This window comes from Anolis sagrei, chromosome 7, assembly GCF_037176765.1.
Source record: "Anolis sagrei isolate rAnoSag1 chromosome 7, rAnoSag1.mat, whole genome shotgun sequence".
NCBI classification, from domain to species: Eukaryota; Metazoa; Chordata; class Lepidosauria; order Squamata; family Dactyloidae; genus Anolis; species Anolis sagrei.
In genome coordinates, this window is record NC_090027.1 from 24673084 (window position 1) to 24691333 (window position 18250).

Sequence of the window (18250 nt, forward strand, 5' to 3'; positions counted from 1 at the left end):
AGGTCCGTCATCGGTGAAGGTCAAGTTTCTCTGGTTGTGGGTGAACTACAGCTCCCAGAAAAGAAGGCCAGTTTCCCCCAAACCCCTCCAGTAATCAAATTTTGACATATCAGGTATGTGTGCCAAGTTTAGTCCAGATCTATCGGTGTTTGGATTAACAGTGCTCTCTGGATGTCGATGAACTACAACTCCCCCAAATCAAGGTGAATGTTCCCCCAAAGACCTCCAGTATTTTTTGCTGGTCAAGGGGGGGCTCTGTGTGCCATGTTTGGTCCAGGTCCATCATTGGTGGAGGTCACGTTTCTCTGGTAGTGGGTGAACTACAACTCCCAGAAAGGAAGGTCCGTCCTGTGTCCCGTCCCCCCCCCCCCAACCCTCCAGTAATCAAATTTCGGCATATCAAGTATGTGTGCCAAGTTTGATCCAGATCTATTGGTGTTCGGGTTAACAGTGCTCTCTGGATGTCGGTGAATGACAACTCCTCCAAATCCCGAATAGATTACTGCAATGCACTCTATGTGGGGCTGCCTTTGAAGACGGTTCGGACTATAAATCCCAGCAATTACAACTCTCAAATGACAAAATCAATGCTCCCCTCCCAACCTCACTAGTATTCAAATTTGGGCATATCAGGTATTTGTGTCAAATTTGGTCCAGTGAATGAAAATGCATCCTGCATATCAGATATTTACATTACGATTCAACAGTAGCAAAATTACAGTTACGAAGTAGCAACGAAAATAATGTCATAGTTGGGGGTCACCACAACATGAGGAACTGTATTCAGGGGTTGTGGCATTCGGAAGGTTGAGAACCACTGATCTAAGGGTTTCCCTTCCCCCATGTCTCCTGAGTGACAGATGGAAATGTATTTCCTCTCTTCTTCGCCTCCTTTTTTCCCTCCCTTATTTTAAATAATGACCTTAGGGGAAGAGGAAAGAAGGAGAAAGAGAAAGAGGAGGAGAACAACTACGGCACCGCCCTGTCTCCCCGCCTCCCTTTTGTCTTTATTTGAAGCAGAGCATCAAATAGAAGAGCCTTTGAGGAGAGAAGCAGAGAGAAGAAGCATCCTCTTTTCCCTTGGATGAGAAGAGAAAGAAAGAAAGAAAGAGCAAGCAAGCAAGCAAGCAAGCAACAGGTAATCTACATTATTGTTTTGTGTGTCAGAGGGATCCAACCCTTGCCATCCTCATCCTATGCAAGTTTTGTGCACATTTGAACCATTTTTGGGAATAGTTTGGGATAAGGGACCATCTTGTTAAGATAATGATACTTGTATTTATTTTGTGCACATGTGAACTACCAGAAAAGCGAAGGCATCCCTGTCTCCGTCTCAGCAGTTTTGGATTTCAGGATAAGGGATCCGCAACTAATGATGATGATAATGATAAGATAATGATAATAGTTAAAATTAGTTTTGTATACATTGAAACATCAAAACAGCAAAGGTGTTAGTGGCCCCATCTACACTGTTATGTCTAATCTATTACAGAATGAGTGTATGTAGTCCAGGTACGGGCAAACCCTGGCCCGGGGGCCAGATGCAGCTCCTTAGGCTCATTTTTCGGGTCCTCTTCTCTCTCACTATCCCTTTCGTCCTTCTTTCTTTCTTTTCTCCCTCCTCCCCCTCTCTCTTTCTCCTTCCTTCCCTCCCTCCCTCCTGTTTTTCCTTCCCACTTTCTCAGCTACCTCTCTCCCTTCTCTCCCTTCCTTCCTTCTTTTCTCCCTCCTTCCCTCTCTCTCTTTCACTTTCCTTCCTTCCCCTTTGTCTTCCCTTCCTTCCCTCTTTCCCCACTTCCTCTCTCCCTTCCTTCATTCCCTTCTTTCCTTTCCACCCTTCCTTTCCTCCCTCCATTCCCTTCCTCCCTCCCTTCCTTCCTTCCTTCTTTCCCTTTTCTTTCCTTCCTTCTCTCTTACACCCCATCCCTCCATTCCCTTCCACCTTTCCTTCTATCCTTCTCTTCCTTCCTTCCTTCCTTCCTTCCTTCCCTTTTCTTTACTTCCATCTCTTCTTCCCTTCCTTCCTTCCTTCCTTCCTTCCCTTTTCTGTCCTTCCTTCTCTCTTACACCCCTCCCTCCATTCCCTTCCACCTTTCCTTCCTTCTCTTCCTTCCTTCCTTCTTTCCTTCCCTTTTCTTTCTTTCCTTCCTTCTCTTCCTCCCTCCCTTCCTTCCTTCCCTCCCTTTTCTTTCCTTCCTTCTCTCTTACACGCCCTCCCTCCATTCCCTTCCACCTTTCCTTCCTTCCTTCTCTTCCTTCCTTCCTTCTTTCCTTCCCTTTTCTTTCTTTCCTTCCTTCTCTTTCTCCCTCCCTTCCTTCCTTCCCTCCCTTTTCTTTCCTTCCTTCTCTCTTACACGCCCTCCCTCCATTCCCTTCCACCTTTCCTTCCATCCTTCTCTTCCTTCCTTCCTTCTTTCCTTCCCTTTCCTTTACTTCCTTCTCTCTCTCCCTCCCTCCTTTCCTTCCCTTTCCTTCCTTCTCTCTTACACCCCTCCCTCCATTCCCTTCCACCTTTCCTTCCTTCCTTCTCTTCCTTCCTTCCTTCTTTCCTTCCCTTTTCTTTCTTTCCTTCCTTCTCTTCCTCCCTCCCTTCCTTCCTTCCCTCCCTTTTCTTTCCTTCCTTCTCTCTTACACGCCCTCCCTCCATTCCCTTCCACCTTTCCTTCCTTCCTTCTCTTCCTTCCTTCCTTCTTTCCTTCCCTTTTCTTTCTTTCCTTCCTTCTCCTCCTCCCTCCCTTCCTTCCTTCCCTCCCTTTTCTTTTCTTCCTTCTCTCTTACACGCCCTCCCTCCATTCCCTTCCACCTTTCCTTCCATCCTTCTCTTCCTTCCTTCCTTCTTTCCTTCCCTTTCCTTTACTTCCTTCTCTCTCTCCCTCCCTCCTTTCCTTCCCTTTCCTTCTCTCTTACACCCCTCCCTCCATTCCCTTCCACCTTTCCTTCCTTCCTTCCTTTTTCCTTCCCTTTTCTTTCTTTCCTTCCTTCTCTTCCTCCCTCCCTTCCTTCCTTCCCTCCCTTTTCTTTCCTTCCTTCTCTCTTACACGCCCTCCCTCCATTCCCTTCCACCTTTCCTTCCTTCCTTCTCTTCCTTCCTTCCTTCTTTCCTTCCCTTTTCTTTCTTTCCTTCCTTCTCTTCCTCCCTCCCTTCCTTCCTTCCCTCCCTTTTCTTTTCTTCCTTCTCTCTTACACGCCCTCCCTCCATTCCCTTCCACCTTTCCTTCCATCCTTCTCTTCCTTCCTTCCTTCTTTCCTTCCCTTTCCTTTACTTCCTTCTCTCTCTCCCTCCCTCCCTCCTTTCCTTCCCTTTCTTTCCTTCTCTCTTACACCCCCTCCCTCCATTCCCTTCCACCTTTCCTTTCATTCTTCCCTCCCTCCATCCCTCCCTCCCTTCCTCCCTTCCTTCTCTTTTTCCTTCCTCCTTCTCCCCTGGGCGATGTTTGGCTGGGAGGAGAGATGGTTGAGAGGGAACACGAGACCCATGTTTCAAGATTTCAAAGGGTCCCTGTAAAGGAGGGTAAAATTACTGCCACCTAATCTGTGAGGAAGCCATGTAATTCTCAGCATCAAATTAGGAGCTGTTTTACAAAGAAGGATTTACTTATTTGATAGCGTAGCGTTTACTGTCCCTGGTTTGGTTTTACTTCTTATGCAGGCTGTTTGACAGGAGAAACTGTATCAGGCAAGGCTTGAGGAAAACAGTAACAAGTTTATTGGAACAAGCAAGGTATAACAGATTCGATGTTTCTTCTCTAGAGGCACAGATCTTGATAGGTTACATTAGTAAGGTTTCATGAGTAACTTTAGGTACAGACTTTTAAGAGGTTTCTGTAAGCAGATGTATCTTTCCTGGACAACTGTCCTAATAAAACAAATAAGCTAAAAGGCTTATTTAACAGAATTGGCTCCCAGCCAAACCCTGATTCTTAATATTAAAGAACCAGTCTTCCCTATAGTTCTCTAACTATAGTATTCCTGATGGTTTTCCACACACCACAGGATCAACTACCTTCTCCTGTAACTCTTTGATCACAGACTAGTTCCCTGTTTCTCCCACTAGAGAAATCAGTCTTCCCTGTAACTCTACCGGTCACAGACTGCCATTTTCAAACAGCTGCCCCGTGAAGTGACAGTTGGCTCCGCCCCCATTGCTATGGCAACTCAGCTCAAGCCAAATCAGCCACCATCTCTAACAAAATACAATCCTACATACTTACCATTTATTAACTACTGTTTAAACAACACATAACCATAGGAATAAAAATTACACATCGTCACAGTCCCCCACTGAGGAGGAGAAGGGGGAAAACCTGTCTGCTGCTCTAGAGACCAGGGCACAAGGGAGCAATGCGTTCAAATGGCAGGGAAAGAGATTCGACTGAAAAGATTAGGAAGAACTTCCTGAGAGTAAGAGATATTGGAGAGTGGCCTAGGCTGCCTGGGAGTGTGATGGAGTCTCCTTCTCTGGAGGCTTTTCTGCAGAGGCTGACTATCAGAAGTGCTTTGATTGTGCCTTCCTGCATGGCAGGAGGTTGGACTCGATGGCCCTTGGGAGTCCTTTCCAGCTCTAGGATTGTATACCAGGAGAAGACAATATGGGGTCTCATGGATACACTTTTTCTCTCCTGTCCACCTTTTCAGCCTGACCCTTTTGGGATCCAACTCTTTCAGCCTCTGAAAGAGAAGGGGAAGAAAGGGGAGGGAGGGGACGGGGAGAACTCCCTCCTTCCAAGCCAGCCTACCTCACTTGGACCTCCATGCCGCCACCAAGTTAGAAAGTTTGCCTATGCTGATGTAGACTCATATAATGCAGTTTTACTGCATTGAACCATTTTATATGAGTTCACACTGAACATATAATGTATTTTCAAACGGCATCATCTGGCAGTGTAGATGGGACCACTTTTGACAATTTTGGGTTTGGAAATATTTTTTGTTTTGGGATAAGGACTGAACAATCAATAATAATAATAATAATAATAATAATAATAATAATAATAATAATCACCATGGGAAAATGGCCCAACAATTCAATGAGATGCTGCAAAAAGGAAGCATCAGTGAATGGTTAACAATTGGGAGAACATATCTGATACAAAAGGATCCAGCAAAAGGAGCAGCACCAGAAAACTACAAGCCAATAACATGTCTGCCCACTATGTTTAAACTATTGACCGGCATCATAGCTGACAGAATTCAAGATTATCTTGAAGAAAATAACATCTTGCCAGATGAACAGAAAGGCAACAAACGGAAAAGCTGGGGCACAAAAGACCAGTTACTAATCAACAAAATAATTCTGGAAAACTGCAAAAACCAAAAAAACAATCTTCACATGGTTCTTGTGGGTTTTTTTGGGCTATAGAGCCATGTTCTAGAGGCATTTCTCCTGACGTTTCGCCTGCATCTATGGCAAGCATCCTCAGAGGTTGTGAGGTCTGTTGGAAGTAGGAAAAATGGGTGCTCTGCTATGAACCAGCCTGGACACAGCATATTATTTGAGAACACAGAAATGCTGGACCACACCAACAACCACCATGTCAGACTACACAGAGAAGCCATTGAAATCCACAAGCATGTGGACAATTTCAACAGAAAGGAAGAGACCATGAAAATGAACAAAATCTGGCTACCAGTATTAAAAAACTCTAAAATTATAACAGCTAAACAACAAAGAGGAAAAAACCAGCCACAGATTAACACCTCCCAGCAACAGATTTTCCCAGGCTCAGGCAGGCCTTCAAATGCTAATGAAGGTGATCAGCTAAGCATTCACACCTAACTGCAGCAGGGAAGAGCTCCTTGCCCCACCCCAGCCATTCCACAGATATATAAACCCATTTTTCCTACTTCCAACAGACCTCACAACCTCTGAGGATGCTTGCCATAGATGCAGGCGAAACGTCAGGAGAAATGCCTCTAGAACATGGCTCTATAGCCCGAAAAAACCCAGAAGAACCTAGTGATTCCAGCCATGAAAGCCTTCGACAATACAATCTTCACATGATGTGGATTGACTACAAAAAAGCCTTTGACTCACACCCACAAAGTTGGATCATCAAGTGCCTAGACACCATTGGGATTTGTAAAATTGTTGGCACTGTTATTGAAGATATGATGAAGCACTGGAAAACTGAACTGTTTGTTGGAAATGAAAACGATGGACTTGTCAACATCAAAAGAGGAATTTTCCAGGGAGACTCATTGTCCCCACTGCTTTTCATCATTGTCATGATCCCTTTGTCAACAATCTTACAAAAAACAAATCTTGGCTATCAAACGTCTCCGAGATCTCACAAAATTTCACATCTGCTGTACATGGATGACCTGAAGCTGTATGGGAAAACCGAAACAAATGTTCGACAGTGGCACTGAAGAAGGGAAAAATCATTGAAAGTGAGGGCAGAAATATGCCTAATGGCCAAGCAATAAAGTGTCACCAGCCAGAGGCCTATAAATATCTAGGCATACTACAGCTTGGAGCCCCCGGTGGCGCAGTAGATTAAATCCCTGTGCCGGCAGGAATGAAGACCGATAGGTTGCAGGTTCGAATCCGGGGAGAGGTGGATGAGCTCCCTCTATCAGCTCCAACTCCTCATGCGGGGACATGAGAGAAGCCTCCCACAAGGATGATAAAAACATCAAAATCATCCAGGCGTCCCCTGGGCAACGTCTTGCAGATGGCCAATTCTCTCACACCAGGAGTCACTCTTGACACGACAAAAAAAAAAAAAAAGCTGGACAACATCAAACATGAACATGTGAAAACTGTGGTTAGCAAAAAATACATTCAAAGGGTCAGAGAAAAGGCACAATTCGATGCTCAACAATTCACAAAGTACAATATACAATTTACAATTTAACATCAACAATTGTCACTAGTTAAAACATCACATCAATACAATAACAGTAATAAAGGCTTTATTACACTCACTTTGGTTCCTTTATTGGTTTCACTGTTTCTGTACACTGTTCCTTTGCCACATTTATGACAGCACTATGCAACACGATTTTTGTATCTGGGTCATAAATGTCATTTCCTAATTGGTTCTCTCATTAACATATCCTGCAGCACATTTTGCTAAAGTTTTTCAATGAATGTCTCATTGAATCTCAGCCAATTCAACCTCGTTTGTGGAAGCCACAAAAACAATGTTTATGGAGTAAAATAAGGACCGCACAATTAAACAGGAAATAACATTTTCCAACCAGGAACATAAAATTTTTCAAATTTTATTACATAGTGCAATTGCCTTGCTTCCCTTTGTGTCATGCAACACATGCCTGTTCATCTCCACTGATGCTACAGTAAGAGGAACATCTTGTTCAGTTCATCTATGGACAGGTTCTTCCTCGACTTGATGGAATAATAGTAGTAGTAGTAATAGTAATAATAATAATCATCATCATCATCTTGTGGAAAGTGGAAGGGGAAAGTTGACTTCCCTTAGAGCAGTGTTTCTCAACCATTGATCGGGACCCCTGGAGGGATAGCGAGGGGGTTTCAGAGGGGTCACCAAAGACCACCAGAAAACACATATTTCTGATAGTCTTGGGAATCCCTTTGGCAGAGAAGGCTGAAGATCGCTCCGCCTGTCCTGCTCTTCCTTTTTGGAAAGAGAGGTCGAATCCTCCCACGTTAACCCTTCCTCCACTGTAATTGGCCAGCCCCTCAGCCAAGGGAAGGGCTGTTTTTGAGACTCCAAGTGGGAAGACGAGAGCAGATGTGATCAGTGCATGATCATCCCCTGTTTGGATATCAGCCAGCACGTCAATGACTTAAATCTAGAAATAGTTTTCTAAGATCTACAGAGACACTCGCTCAGGCTCAAACCCAGAACCTCAACCAATGGCTGATACCAAATGAGAGACTCCCCCCTGGGCACACAGAGGACTGGGCGACTTGGAAGGCACTGAAAAGACTGCGCTCTGGCGCCACAAGATGCAGAGCCAACCTTCAGAAATGGGGCTACAAAGTGGAATCCCCAACATGCGAGTGTGGAGAGGAGCAAACCACTGACCACCTGCTGCAATGCAACCTGAGCCCAGCCACATGCACAATGGAGGACCTTCTTGCAGCAACACCAGAGGCACTCCAAGTGGCCAGATACTGGTCAAAGGACATTTAATCAACTACCAAACTCACAAATTTTGTACTTTGTCTGTCTGTCTGTTTGTTTGTTTGCTTTGTTCTGTTAGAAATGTAATATAATTGACTGGTTGTCCTGACATGACAAACAAATAAATAGCGTGGTGCACATGTGCCGGTGAGGGAGAGCACGTGAGGCTGGAGGGAGGAATGTGCCAGCAAGTCCCTTCAAGGCATGGGGGTTCTGTGTGGGAAGTTTGACTCAATTCTATTGTTGGTGGGGTTCAGAATGCTCTTTGATTGCAGGTGAACTATAAATCCCAGAAACTACAACTCCCAAATATCAAGGTTTATTTTCCCCAAACTCCACCAGTGTTCACATTTTGGTATATTGGGTATTTGTGCCAAGTTTGGTTCAGATCCATCATTGTTTGAGTCTAGTGCTCTCTAAAGGTAAGTGAACTACAACTCCAATACTCAAGGTCAATGCCCACCAAACCCTTCTGTTGTCAAACATGAATTTAGGGGGCCCTGCCAAGGCAGAGGCCGGTCAGACCCATAAAGGAGGATCCGAACACCTGGCGAGACAGAAGACCTCCCTTGCCTAGTTTCCAACAGACCTCACAACCTCTGAGTATGCCTGCCATAGATGTGGGCGCAATGTCAGAAGAGAATGCTTCTGGAACATGGCCAGACAGCCTGGAAAACTCACAGCAACCCAGTGATTCCAGCCATGAAAGCATTCGACAACATAGATAATACGTTAGTTTGGAAAGTGCTGCAGAGTTCTCACTTATTTTTTTGCTCTGCAACAAATGAACACAGCATCCTGTTTGGAAGCTGTTGCCAGGATTTTGGTTGGTTTCCTATAAAATGTACCTCATCAGCTACTGATTGCCAGAGGCAGCCTTTATCCTCTTAAGGAAATGTCAACCGTAGCTCTTCTCTGTTTCTTCTCCTCCTTAACTTCAGCAAAGAACCAACATTTTCAAAGGACAACTTCTGCCTGGAGTCTATTTGTGAACTTCTCAAAAGACATCCAATTCCTACGGAAACTCTTGCTAACTAATCCCCTGAAGGCAACCACCACTGGCTCATTTCTGGTGGCTTCAAAGGATTATTTTCTCTCTTTTCTAAAACCAGGTTGTATTTGACCACAGAGAGGACATCCTGACAAAGGAAACCGGGAGCAATGCCCCCAAAAATAGAAAGTTGGCAACGTTGCTTTGATCTTTTATCCCCAAATTTATCAGTGGGATGTCCTTACTCCACTTACTTCTTGTGGCAGCAGAAGAAATCTGGATCTACACTGCCATATAAGCCAGTTTAAATCAGATAACATGAGTTCAGGAACTGGATTATATCGCAGTGTAGATGGGGCCACAGTCTTTTTTTTTTCAAACCCTGGCATCTCTGGTTAAGAGGAGAAACAACAAAGATGTTGGCAACAGCAACCTTCTTCAAACCTCCACTAGTTATTTGTGATATATATACGGTATATACAATTTAGATTGCTTACTATATTTTATATACTAGCAGTCCCCTGCCACGCGTTGCTGTGGCCCACATGGGGGTTTTGTGTGGGAGATTTGGCCCATTTCTATCATTGGTGGGGTTCAGAATGCTCTGTGATTGTAGGTGAACTATAAATCCCAGCAACTACAACTCCCAAATGTCAAGATTCTATTTTCCCCAAACTCCACCGGTGTTCACATTTGGGCATATTGAATATTCGTGTAGAATGTATTGTTGAAGGCTTTCATGGCCGGAATCACTGGGTTGTTGTAGGTTTTTCCGGGCTACATGGCCATGTTCTAGAGGCATTTTCTCCTGATGTTTCGCCTGCATCTATGGCAAGCATCCTCAGAGGTAGTGAGGTCTGTTGGAAGTAGGAAAATGGGTTTATATATCTGTGGAAAGACCAGGGTGGGACAAAGGACTTTTGTCTGCTGCAGCTAAGTGTGAATGTTTCAACTGACCACCTTGATTAGCATTTAAAGGCTTGGAAGTGCCTGGGGTGAATCTTTTGTTGAGAGTGATTTGATGTGCCTGATTGTTTACTCTCTGTTGTTTTGCTGTTGTAATTTTTGAGTTTTTTAATACTGGTATCCAGATTTTGTTCATTTTCATGGTTTCTTCCTTTCTGTTGAAATTGTCCACAAGCTTGTGGATTTCAATGGCTTCTCTGTGTAGTCTGACATGGTGGTTGTGAGAGTGGTCCAGCATTTCTGTGTTCTCAAATAATATGCTGTGTCTAGGTTGGTTCATCAGGTGCTCTGCTATGGCTGACTTCTCTGGTTGAAGTAGTCTGCAGTGCCTTTCATGTTCCTTGATTCGTGTTTGGGCAATGCTGCGTTTGGTGGTCCCTATGTAGACTTGTCCACAGCTGCATGGTACACGGTAGAATACATGGTATTCGTGTAGAGTTTGGTCCAGATCCATCATTGTTTGAGTCCACAGTGTTCTCTGGATGTAGGTGAACTACAACTCCAAAAGCAAAGAACCCTGCCCACCAAACCCTTCCAGTATTTTCCGTTGGTCATGGGAGAACTGTGTGCCAAGTTTGGTTCAATTTCATCGTTGGTGGGTTCAGAATGCTCTTTGATTGTAGGTTAACTATAAATCCCAGCAGCTACAACTCCCAAATGAGAAAAGCAATATTTTTGAGTGAAGGACATACATTGGGTTGTTAGGTGTCTTGTGTCCAAATTTGGTGTCAATTCATCCAGTGGTTTTTGAGCTCTGTTAATCCCACAAACGAACATTACATTTTTATTTATATAGATAAAATAATGTTTGATCTTTTCCACTTACAGGGCCAGTTTACAGTTTTTCTTTGAAATATGGTAAATATTCAAAAGACATATCACACTGAACGCCACTGATAATGCATCTAGAGCAAACTTATGCAACATAACAAACTTTAAGTACTGATGGAGTTTCTTGGGGTTCACCTGGCATGGTGAGAGTTGTAGTTCACCCACAACCTTATGCATTTTGTACAATTAAAAAATTGTACTTTTAAAAATAATCTGGGCAACGCCAGGTACGCAAGTTAGATTAAAATATTCACCATATTGTCCATGTGTTTATGTTGCTTGGCTAGTGAGAGGGAGAATCAATTTTTAAGAGCTTCACAAAGTTTCTAGTGGGCCTCTTTCATTTATTATTTACTAGCTGTCCACTGCCACGCGTTGCTGTGGCCCAGTCTGGTGATCTGGAAAATAAAGTAATGAGAAAGTGTTGGTTTCTAATATATGTATTTTTTTTATGCTTGTATTGATGTGCCGTCGCGCCTGGGGGCTATTATTCTCAATAAGAGCCGTCGCAAACTGTGTTCCTGCGAGAGAAAACCTTGCTAGCATGTCCCTGACGTCACGAGACTCCGCCTCTCTCCCCGCCCCTTTCTCTGCCCCTTTCTCCATGCGAGCGTGGTTTTTCCTTTGCTAGGGCAGCATTGCCCGCATTTTCTCTCAGTTGGCAGAATTCAACTGAGAGAAAATGCGGGCAATGCTGCCCTAGCAAAGGAAAAACCACGCTCGCAAAGAGAAAGGGGCGGACAAAGGGGCGGGGAGAGGGGCGCAGGCTCATGACGTCAGGGACTTGCTAGCAAGGATTTCTCCAGCAGAAACCTAGTTTGCGACGGGCCTTAAGGAGGGATGGATTGCTTCTTGCCCTCCTATAGGGAACTGGAACTCCCAAAAACCCAAAACGCTGTAAATAGCTCAAGATAAGTTTTATTTATCACAAAGTCATTTCTTCAAAGCAATGAGCTGAAAAACTTTAGAGGGGTGAAGGAAAACTTACGTTACAGTCTCAATTAGTCCTGGGTCTAAGGGTTTGAAGCTGAGAAGCCTCACCAAGTTTCCTCTTTCCTCAATGGCTGTGAATGCCGGAGCAAACCACAACCCCAGTTCAAATGGCCTATGTTTTGAAGATTCAGGATCTTCCTTTGGTGCCCAAAGAACCAGCTTGAAGGCGCCTGGGTCTCCTCAATAATTGTCCAGGACAATCTGGACATAAAGCATGAGTCCCAGGGGTAAAAAACCTCAGAACTGGTGCTAAGAGGTAACTTAAATCAGGGTCCTTTAGAGTCAGGTCTCTTACTCACATCCATATAGTAGGAACTCTGATGGCAGAATGAAGAAGATAAAGGAAGTTCTCCCCTCTTGCAGGAAGAGGTGGAGCCAAACAATACTGATTGACATCTACAAGCAACCAATCCATACAACTATACATAAGCAGTGTAAAAAGGGGCAGGATTAAGCATGATACAACAGTTTAATTCTTACAACTAACAGTTCTATACATAGGTGGCGCCACTCGCGCCGTCACAATTGATGTAGAGATTGTCTGCTTGGCCTACTGTGGAGAATGCAACATAGAATTGTCCTTGTTTAGGGGTCCCTTTCACCTATGATACTATAGCTCTCTGTGTGTGAGTCATATATATATATATATATATATATATATATATATATATATATATGGCTGGATGACTCTATGTCAGGAGGGCTTTGATTACGTTTTCTTGCCTTGAAGAAAGGGGTTGGACTGGATGGCCTTAAGTGTTTTCTGTTGGTCATGGGGGATTTGTGTGGGAAGTTTCCCTCAATTCTGTCATTGGCGGGGTTCAGAATGCTTTTTGATTGTAGGTGAACTATAAATCCCAGTAACCACGGCTCCCAAATGTCAAAGTCTATTTTCCCCAAACTCCATCCGTGTTCATATTTGGACATGTGGAATATTCATGCCAAATTTGGTCCAGATCCATCACTGTTTGAATCCACAGTGCTCTCTGGATGTAGGTGAACTACAACTCTCAAACTCAAACTCAATGCTCACCAAACCCTTCCAGTATTTTCTATTGGTCATGAGAGTCCTGTGTGCCAAGTTTGGTTCAATTCTATCATAACTGGAGTTCAGAATGCTCTTTGATTGTAGGTGAACTATAAATCCCAGCAACTACAACTCCCAAATCACAAAATCAAAACTCTTTGAGTGAAGGACATACATTGTGTTGTTAGGTGTATGCTGTCCAAATTTCGTGTCAATTGGCCCACTGGTTTTTGAGTTCTGTTAATCCCACAAACGAACATTACATTTTTATTTATATAGATTATTTATTTACAGCATTTGTATACCGCTTTTCTCACCCCGAGGGGGACTCATACATTTACTTTTACTTCTTTCAGTCCTTTGGCCTCTTCCAGACATCTGTTCTTCTGAGATGTGGCCACCAAACTGGATCTCTGACTGTGTAAACACATTTGTATTTCTCACATGGCATTGGTCATGTGGATATAGTTTGATAGCTTATCTCTTTTTAACATTCCTGTTGTTCACTTGAACCAGCTGGGAAAAAGACAAAGTTTCGGCAACTAATAGATGTAAGTACTCTTGAAAGAAGACTGAAAGTAAGCCACAGCACATTAGGGAATATTATCAAATACTTTAATCCGAGTGGGTATTATACGGTTCTTCAGATGCTATTGGCCCATAATATCCAGGAACATTCACTCTTAGTCAAAGGCTTTCATGGCCGGAATCACTGGGTTGCTGTAAGTTTTTTGGGCTGTATAGCCATGTTCCAGAAGCAATCTCTCCTGACATTTCGCATACATTTATGACAGACATCCTCAGAGGTTGTGAAGTCTGAGAAAATGCTTCTGGAACATGGCCAAACAGCCTGAAAAACTCACAGCAGCCCATTCACTATTAGTTTTGCTAGTGAAGAGTGATGGGACCTGTAGTCCACCAAAACCTGTAGAGCTGCATGAATTCTGCCCAGTCCATGTTTCAGAGAGTCAAGGAATTTTACAGATTGTGTGATTGCATTGCAGTAATAATTAAAAACGCTGACTAAAATCCATGTGCAAACAGATGGCTTTTCTATCTTTGTTAAATGCCAAAGCCTTGGTGAAATTCCTTGGGAAGCAGATTCTAATTCTGGGACAGCTTTTTTGTGTCCCTTGTAAAACAGCAGCCTGGATACATTTTATTTATTCATTTGTTTACTATGCTGCCATTATGTTCCTTCAAGGTGACTGTATTATGGGGTTTTCTTGTTGTTGTGTCAGGAGTGACTTGAGAAACTGCAAGTTGCTTCTGTTGTGAGAGAATTGGCCGTCTGCAAGGATGTTGCCCAGGGGATGCCTGGATGATTTGATGTTTTTATCATCCTTTTATCACCCCTACCTGCGTGACCGCATTTCTGTATACGAACCCATGCGATCTCTTTGATCATCTGGAGAGGCCCTGCACTCGCTCCCACCTCCTTCACAGGCACTATTGGTGGGGACAAGGGAGAGGGTCTTCTCTATGGTGGCTCCCCGACTCTGGAACTCACTCCCTAAGAACATTAGACAAGCCCTCACATTGGCAGTCTTTAGGAGGAGCCTGAAAACGTGGCTGTTCCAGTGTGCCTTCCCTGAATAAAGGAAACAATTCCCTGCAAATATCCTGAGAAGCACTTTAATTACCCATTGGGTTGTTCTTTACATTTTGTTTTAAACCCTCCTACTAGATACACCCTCTGTTTATGTCCAGCATTTATTTTATTTTAAAGTTTTAACTATTACATCTGGCCCGGCCATAGGTTTTTAAATCCTTGTGTGTTACTGTCTATGTGTGAGTTATATTAATTGTATTGTTTATTTTGCTTATTCCCTGTTGTTTTTATTGATGTGTTGTTGTTGGGCTTGGCCTCATGTAAGCCACTCCAAGTTTCTTGGGGAGATAGTGGCGGGGTATAAATAAAGTATTATTATTATTATTATTATTATTATTATTATTATTATTACTGTGGTGGTACAGCTGTACCAGAAGCCCCAACTTCTTTTCCTTACTGTTGAGTGTTTGCATGTATTCCAAAGTTCCATGCATTTTGCGATCATAGGGCCAATGACCCATAAATTATCATTATGTTCTTTATTTCCGCCCTTTTTTCTGGGTACGAAAGGCTTCTCAGTTCACACAGAGAAGCCTTTCGTACAGGACTTGAATCAGTTCCACCTGTAGAAAGCTTCGTCTTTTACAGCTTTGCTGGGGGGATCCAGTCCCATAGCTCTACAGAGAACTACAGCATAGCCTTTGTTGGGGAATTTAGTTCCACAACTCTACAGCCAGCCTTTGCTGGGAATTGAAAGCCTTCTTTCCTCTTGGAAATCTACTAAAGGACTCTGTTTGGTAAGGACCACTCGCAGCAGCCATAATGCAATTTGGACCGGGTGTAGGGGCCCACGCCAGCAGAGCTTAAGTCAGATTGCCCAGGGAGGGGTCAAGGATTTCCCTTGTATTTATTTTATTTATTTATTTCAGGCACTTCTACCCCGCCCTTCTCAACCCCCTAGGGGGGACTCAGGGTGGCTTACAACCGGCACAATTCGATGCCAACAATTCAACAGATAAAGTACGTAACAACAATAATCACAATAGTTAAAACATTCAATTAATACAATAACAACTAAAAAGCCAATCTAGTGGCCAACGTTCACCGAGTTCTAAAATCCATAAGTCCATTCAGCATTACCATAGTCCTTTCCAAATTCTGGTCGTCATTACCTTGTCAGTCTGCCAGATTACCCAAAGGCCTGGTCCCATATCCATGTTTTCAGCTTCCTTCTGAAGGAGAGGAGGGATGTTGATGACCTAATTTCCCCGGGGAGTGAGTTCCACAGGCGAGGGGCCACCACTGAGAAGGCCCTGTCCCTCGTCCCTACCAGCCTCACTTGTGATAGAGGCGGGGCTGAGAGCAGGGCCTTCCCAGAACATCTTAAGCTCCGAGGAGATACATTTGGACAGGTACGCTGGGCCGGAGTCGTATAGGGTTTTGTAGGAAGAAGAAACAGTTTATGAAGAAAGTTGCCTGTCCCTTGTGGACAAGATTTAAGCAAGCCACCAGTTGATTCAAAGCCTTGAAGAATTTGTTTGATTTATTGAAGATTTAAGCAACAATAAAAACTTTGTTGAACTTTCTAAGTCTTTAAGAGAACTTTGTGTGGGGAAATCCAAAAGGCCTCTCAGCCGAGGCACCCCCGGCGTCCCATTGGGCATTCAGAAAACGCGTCCTGTCTACAGACTCTTTCACAGGCCCAGTGCGTGACAGCACAATTACAGAGGAGGGGTTTTGGTGGAACAATTCACAGTCTGTTTCCAAAAAGGAAGAGAAGGACAGGCGGAGAGATCTTCAGCCTTCTCTGCCAAAGGGGTTCCTGAGACCAGCAGAAATATATATTTTCTGATGGTCTTTGGTGACCCTTCTGAAATTCCCTCGAGACCCCCAAGTTGACAAATACTGCTTTAGACCTTCCCTTGCATCCTCGAAAAGGATTCAAGGGAAAGTCTGCACTACACCATACTGGTTCTTGCAGAGTTGTATAGCAAAATGTTTTCCCCGCTTTCTGAAGTTAGAATGCTAAAATGAAACAATTCCCAGTCCAACTTATGCAATGGCTCTTTGCTTACTAAGCCTTATTTAATTCAGTTTTGGCCTCATTTTGGGGTGAAAACCCTCCCAAAGCACACTGCAAGAGGCTTGGGTTGCTTTTCAGTTTGACTCAGACCGCAAAACCAGCAAAACAATGTTCATTGCATGAATCATTAAAATAGCAAACGAGATGGCAGCAGTTGAAAGTATACATAATGAATTAACGCAGGCGGGAATAATAAGTCCTTGAAAAGCTCCTGAAGTCCAGCAAAGACGGATGAAAAAGAGGGAGGACATTCCAAAGGAGAAATCCACAGCACGGCTTTGACAGCAAAACTTAAAGGAGACAAAAGGTTGTGTAGGAGGCAGCATTCCAGCAGATCTGCTGGGCCCCAGCAATTGAGAGCAGAGCAATCGTCATAACTCCAAGAACACTAAATCCACAGTTAAACAGCATACCAGGGATGCAAGTTTGCAATGCCACCTGCATTAAACGGCTGGGGAAAATCGGGTCAGTGGTCATAGTGAATGCCGTTACCGTTGTCCTCTGTTAATATTGGGTTGCTGTGAGTTTTCCAGGCTCTATGGCCATGTTCCAGAAGCATTCTCTCCTGATATTTCACCCACATCTATGGCAGGCATCCTCAGAGGTTGTGAGGTCTGTTGGAAACTAGGCAAGTGAGGTTTATTTATTTGTGGAATGATGTCCAGGGTGGGAGAAAGAACTCTTGTCTGTTGGAGGAAAGCATTAAAAAAATCCAAAATCATGACACCGGAGCCCCTGGGAGTTAAACCCCTGTGTCGGCAGGACTGAAGACCGACAGGTCACAGGTTTGAATCTGGGGAGAGGCGGATGAGCTCCCTCTACCAGCTCCAGCTCCCAATTGCGGGGACATGAGAGAAGCCTCCTACAAGGAGGATGGATGGATGGATGGCATCCTTGAAGTGACTGGACTGACCTTGAAGGAGCTGAAGGTGGTGACAGCCGACAGGGAGTTCTGGCGTGGGCTGGTCCATGAGGTCACGAAGAGTCGGAGATGACTGAACGAATGAACAAAAACAACAAGGACGTTCCCAGGGGACTCTGTTTAAAAGCCTCCAAAGAAGGAGCCTCCACCACACTCCGGGGCAGAGAGTTCCACTGCTGAACAGCTCTCACAGTCAGGAAGTTCTTCCTAATGTTCAGATGAAATCTCCTTTCTTGTAGTTTGAAGCCATTGTTCCATTGCGTCCTAGTCTCTAGCTTGCTTCCTCCTCCCTATGACTTCCTCTCACATATTTATACATGGCTATCATGTCGCCTCTCAGCCTTCTCTTCTTCAGGCTAAACATGCCCAGCTCTTTAAGCCACTCTTCATAGGGCTTGTGCTCCAGACCTTTGATAATTTTAGTTGCCGAGGAGGAAGTTTATGGACAAAACTCTTCGGCAGGGAAGAGGGAGTGACAGCACCCCCCTGTGACCAGAACTGAACACAAGCCTCCAAGATGCCAAAGATGGGGAAAGCCTTCTCAGTGGTGGCCCCTCGGCTATGGATCTCCCTCAGCAATGAAAGACAGGAAGCTTCTTCCTGTCTTTCAGGAAGAAGCTTAAGATGTGGCTGTGGGACCAAGCAATACACCAGTGAATAGTACAATAAGGGTAACGGACGAATGGAATCGACAATTGGAGAGCCTTGGACTACGATCTGGATTACGTGATTTTAATTGATGTTTTAATAATTCATATGTGCTTTTAATTT

At 44.0% G+C, this 18250-nt stretch overlaps 1 protein-coding gene and 1 long non-coding RNA gene across 2 annotated transcripts in view; one reads left to right on the forward strand and one right to left on the reverse strand.

The window, feature by feature from the left end:
* Positions 1–18250, reverse strand: part of LOC132782409 (uncharacterized) — a 38645-nt gene that overhangs the window by 17347 nt on the left and 3048 nt on the right. The window lies entirely within an intron of this gene.
* PLAT (plasminogen activator, tissue type) overlaps positions 994–18250 on the forward strand; it is a 44407-nt gene continuing 27150 nt past the window's right edge. The window contains exon 1 of the mRNA XM_060787189.2: positions 994–1138. The gene's annotated coding sequence lies outside the window, so the exon portion shown is untranslated. The remainder of the gene's footprint in view (positions 1139–18250) is intronic.